This window comes from Varroa destructor, unplaced genomic scaffold (assembly GCF_002443255.2).
Source record: "Varroa destructor unplaced genomic scaffold, Vdes_3.0 BEIS01000005.1, whole genome shotgun sequence".
Classification (NCBI taxonomy): domain Eukaryota; kingdom Metazoa; phylum Arthropoda; class Arachnida; order Mesostigmata; family Varroidae; genus Varroa; species Varroa destructor.
In genome coordinates, this window is record NW_019211458.1 from 36710127 (window position 1) to 36715563 (window position 5437).

The 5437-nt window shown below is 34.8% G+C and overlaps 1 long non-coding RNA gene across 1 annotated transcript in view; it reads right to left on the minus strand.

The window, feature by feature from the left end:
• Positions 1–3006: 3006 nt before the first annotated feature.
• Positions 3007–5437, minus strand: part of LOC147755630 (uncharacterized) — a 3906-nt gene continuing 1475 nt past the window's right edge. Inside the window, exon 2 of the long non-coding RNA XR_015327785.1 lies at positions 3007–4834. This is a non-coding gene — a long non-coding RNA (uncharacterized LOC147755630). The remainder of the gene's footprint in view (positions 4835–5437) is intronic.

The window sequence follows — 5437 nt, forward strand, 5'->3', positions numbered from 1 at the left end:
GTAGTTGAAATAAAGCGAGTTTAGAATTTGAGCAGAATTATATTTAGGGAATCGAAACGTTTTCTTTGTGTCACTTTTATAAGGTCTGCAAATAGCAAATCGGCACGGGTGAAAATGCTTTTAGTTAAAAATAAGAATATTGCAGTCTCGCGCAAAATCTATAAAATAATTGAGTATCTAAATATAAAAAAGGACAATCCATTTTTATTGAAGTAGTACAATTTCGTAACTTAGAAAGGAACGGACCGTGAACTGTTTCAACATATAATATTGAACACATAATTTATATTTAAAAAGCGTTATTTTTATACGAACATGAAATTCCTGATATGGACAATTGGTAGTTTCTTGCCGCTAGCTTATTTCATAGTATTTTTCTTTAGTCAAAGCCCGTTTCATTCATCGGTTGTATTAACTATAGATCTAGCAAAACACATATCTATGGATTCCAATACAAAACAGTATCTGTAATGAATGGTCACTTCTACAAAAGTACAAAACTTTCCTTCTACTTGTACATACCGTAAGATAAAAAGGAACAATACCTCTCTTAGTCCTGTGTTTATTTTTCAGCTATTTATTTATTATGTGTATAAATCAGCATCAACTTGAATATAACTTGCTGATGCATAACCATTTGGGAACCAATAATTGGGAAATAATAACTATTTCCTCTGACAACCTGTCTTCCTGCAGCAGGTAGTATGCGGACTTGACAGATCGGTACTTTCTGTCAATAAGTTTCTTCGTCATCTGGCCCTAAAAAGTATTCATTATTTTCACATAATATGTTGTACGGTGGATAAAGAAAGGATGTTGTCGAATGTCGTGACCATAATCATAGTGTTCTGTGTTGCTACTACGACACCTAATATCAATGTCTAATTACGTTATTCCTTTCCTAAGTATGTACTTATTCATCATATATTTTATAAGCTTTTTACGATATATAATCATATTAATTGTTTGATAGGATACCCTAAGTTCACGTACAATAGAATATAAGGAAGTTTGAAGCGTTTTTCACCCGTAGAGAGGTTTCTTAGTTTGAAAGCACTTGAAAAGTTGTATTTACTGATACCTCGTGCAACACAAAATAAAATTGCGCGCGGGTCGAATTAGCTTTGACGATATTGTCTTGAAACTTTACGTAGAAGTCAATTTCTAGAATTGCAAAAACTTACAAAATGGCGTTACCTTGTACCGTCTTTAAAAATTAATCATTTCATGTTAAAAATTTTTCTTGCTCTGTTTTTTTAGCAACGATCTGTCGCGCTGTTTATGACACAAAGTAGATGGATAGCTTTTAAACATGTGCTTTCATAGATATCCTTTCTATGAAGATAAAATCGACAGACGGGGCTAGCTGTAATATAATATAATATCAATGACCGAGCAGCAGTAGGTGTAAATAAATAATATGATTATTGTAAGATCCAATAACTTTAGACTCCTGTTTGGACCTGACACTTACTTATTACTAGGAGCATTTTGTTCTGGTATTAGATGCGCAGTATCTGGAGTGCGAACGTTGTAAACGCAATGGAATAGTAGACAAGAAATTATTTCAAACACTGCCCCATTTAGTTTTACGTGAATTGTGTCGTAAGAAAAGAGAAAATATTTTATCCCATAAAGGAGCAAATAATTCAGTTATACATACATATATATATATATCATTGTACACTAAAAAGGCATCACTTGAAAATTGAGTCAAAAGGAGTAGTATCTGCTTTGCCTTAGCGTATTTTAGGTTTTGACGAGAGTGTCCTTGTCCAAAAATCCACAAAGCAAGAAGTAAAATACATACAATAGCTTTTGTAAGTCGTTGCGGCTAATTTCATTGAATTAACTCATGCAAACGAATTGCGACCTAAATAGATTTAAAACTCCGCGCATATACGATGGATTGCAAGCCGGACTAAAAGTCGATAAATCGCTTCCTCTTTAAAGTTCAGCTTACGCTAATGACTTAAAGCTGCAGGTTGCCAAAAGCTAGCTCCGAAAATTTCAGCCAAGATTCTTTGAGTCCCGATGTGATTGTTATTTTTTTAATTTGCCAATATCAGCGAAGCTTACTGATGCTTGAATCTTTTTACCGACGTACGTTGAGCTATAGGATGAACACTGGCGTTGCGATAAATGAAGAGAGTTACTAGAGCTGGTTTGGTCGGTCACGTTATTATTAAAAGTCTATAAATTCCGGTTCATTTCAAAATTATATTAAAAAAATAGATCAAAATTCTTCGAATATGTTATTGTGGCCTCGTGAATTGATACTATGGGACATTGCGATTCAACGACAGGCTCGTGAAATGCGCACATCAAAGGGTTAATGGGTTTCTTCATCATTTTGTAGTTTCCAAACCATACATGTTTGACAGATTAGACACGAGTTAGCTGAGCGAGAAAGATGCACCATATTGAATTATAATTAAACGAAATCATCGTTGTAGCTTGAAATTTTGCTGACTCATTACGGCTGATTCGTCAAAACTTCAAGACAAGGCAGGGTTAACAGTACAAAAATATACCATGGTTGCAAGATGAATTTCTTGTTCCATGCAATGAAAACAGTCTAATTGTTGATAGCAGCATTTACCTAAATAGGACAGGCGTCTGGAGAATGATGAGCAAGTTTTCTTGTTTTTGGGTAAATGATAGGCAATAACTTAAAGTAAATTTTAGTTGTATAACAGAGGATTTCGATGCTTGTGATGTTTACAAGTAGCTATGATATGGCATTAGGCTTTGGTTGATACTCCGTTTTATGTTGTTATGTTACTTACAGAACAGCTGCTTAATTAATATTATATCACTGGAAAATTACTAAGCGTCCACTACGTGGTCGATTGTCATGATCAATCATTAAATGCCAGAGATTTAGGAGAATTTTGAAAATTGGCAATTTAGTTTCCGGTGACATAGCGATTATTTTAAATCCTACGCAACCAGAGCAAACCCCGTCACAACATAAAATAAAATACGACCGAAGACAAAATAGCGAAAAGTCTCTAATTAAATTTTTTGTTTATAGTAAGTGAACAGGTAGGGGGATTGCTAAAGTTTTTTTCAGTGGATAGCCTAAAAATGATCCTGTTTATCAAATATTCCCTGTGAGGAAAAAGATGGGTTTTCAAGTTTCCCCACTTCTTTGTTGATGACTGAACTTAGCGGCTGGTCGATCGACGTTGGTCCGGATAAACTTTTAATTCCATCTCAGGATTTCCAGACGCTGAAAAACCTTAAGTACACAACATTGAGCCTAGCATTTCTCTGTCAGGTTGTTGTATTGCAGAATACATTAGTTGCGTTAATGGGGTGCAGACATCTCTCTTCACTTCATCATCATCGTTGTCGGCCATCGCAAGAATATCAACCATCACAAAACGCTCGAATGAAAGTTCACTGAACTCACTTAGATTCGCGGGGATTCAATTGAGTACAATGATACCAGTGGGGTTAATATAGATAGTCGGAATGTTATAATGAAGCTATATCCAGTAACAAAATTCTGAAAGACTGGTACAATTGATTTGGCATTGTGAAGACGTAGTCGACCAACGTATTGTCTGGACCATTCGTCGCAAACGAAACGTAGTTGAAATCTCTATCGACGCAAATTGCAATTTGTGTTGATAGATTAATCATCATTTGATCGTGCTGAGAATCAATATAGGATCGTGGCATATCGGCTGATCATGACCAACATTTCGGGCGTACACTTTTGGTTATAAGAGCATTGTCTGGAGCCAAACACGCACCACGTAATTACGCACCAGACGATACTTTCAGAACGATTCTTCACTATGTAAGCCATTATGAGGAGTAGTTGGACATCACGGCCCTTCCTAAGCTTTTAAACTCCAGGGAGCAGCTTCTATCTATCTATAATAGCAGCAATTGCTATTATTAATACGATGTTTTACATATTATTTAAGTATTACATCGTATTAATGAAAATGTTTCTGGTTAATAAATATAATTCCTTGCACTATATTTTTTACATTCTAGTCTTCTTCCTTTATATATCTTTATCACATCTTAAATTCTTTATTTTATTACATCGACATTTGTTGAGTAGATAGTTTATAAGATAAACAAAAAAAAGAACACCAGAATACTGTAATTGTTATTTGGCATCTTTCTCGTACGATTTCAATATTACATTTTCAGTTATGAATGAAATATCGATCGTTGTATAATGGATTTTCCAATAAGCGGCACAGGTATGATATATGATTGTCGAAGATGTTATGTTTATATCCAATACACTACTATTTCAATTTATAACTCATATGTAGGATCAGCTCTGTATGTAATATGTAAAAATCAATAGTGTTTTATCCAACAAGATTAGGCTCGCCTCGAACATCTAAGGCATGCTGCATTATTTCGTAAAGTAACGAATGGCCCATGTTTGTCAATAACAGCCCGTTGTTTCCGACAATTTCGTAGGATGTAAAAAGCCCAGCTTCGTTGTAACAATTTCTCAAAAAATAAAATTTGTAAAAATAAAATTAAAAAGTGAGAGATTGAATCGTTCGAATCGATGACTAGCCCCAACCTGTGGTCCATCGGTATACCATTAATCCTAAACTATAAGGACGTGCGGGTCTCAGGCGTGGCAGATGGATAACACGCTCACCGAAATCGCTTGAATCTGTGCCTCGCACTATCTGCACTGGCTAATGACAGCTACACGCATGGCATAATTTAATCACAAGTTGAATTAGGAAGATTTCGCGATTTGGTGGTAATGATTATGTTATTCACTGGCCGAGATGCGTGTCCAGAACTCGTCGACGCTCAAGATTTTTTGCCGATCCATGTTCTGGGGTGGGTGGGTAAGACGCAGAGCGGTGATACGATAAACGGAAGGGTTAAAAGAACCTTTAGAAACAAGATCTTAGAAGAAATGTTTGTTAGAACTGATTTATGCGGTTTATAAAATGTATCAATTCTACACTTATACGTAGAAGAAGCCGTCGGCATCTAGCTCTGAACAGACACCGTTTGGTAGATCAAATAACCAATCTCTCCGCTGTAAATCTTTGGACCACTATTTTTATACACGAAAACAATAAGTACTGTAGCATAGCTATTTTTCATTGTAGTCCATTTAATTCAGTGCTATGTTGGTTTACGGATACGCAAGAACTTTTTATTTCCTTGTCAATATTTTATTCTATCAAATCAGCTTGTTCTCTCTACAATTTTATTTGTAATTGTTTGATCTCTTTATTGTATTAAAATTTCACACTATTTCGCAGCTACTGTGTCTGGAATTGCTTTATTTATAAAGTATTCTATTGATAAATCATTCATCTAGGATGTGCAAGGTGTTATTGCAATTCTAATTAAAATTTAGTGTCTTACTTGAACACGATGATATATATATATATATAGTATATATATATATATATATATATATATA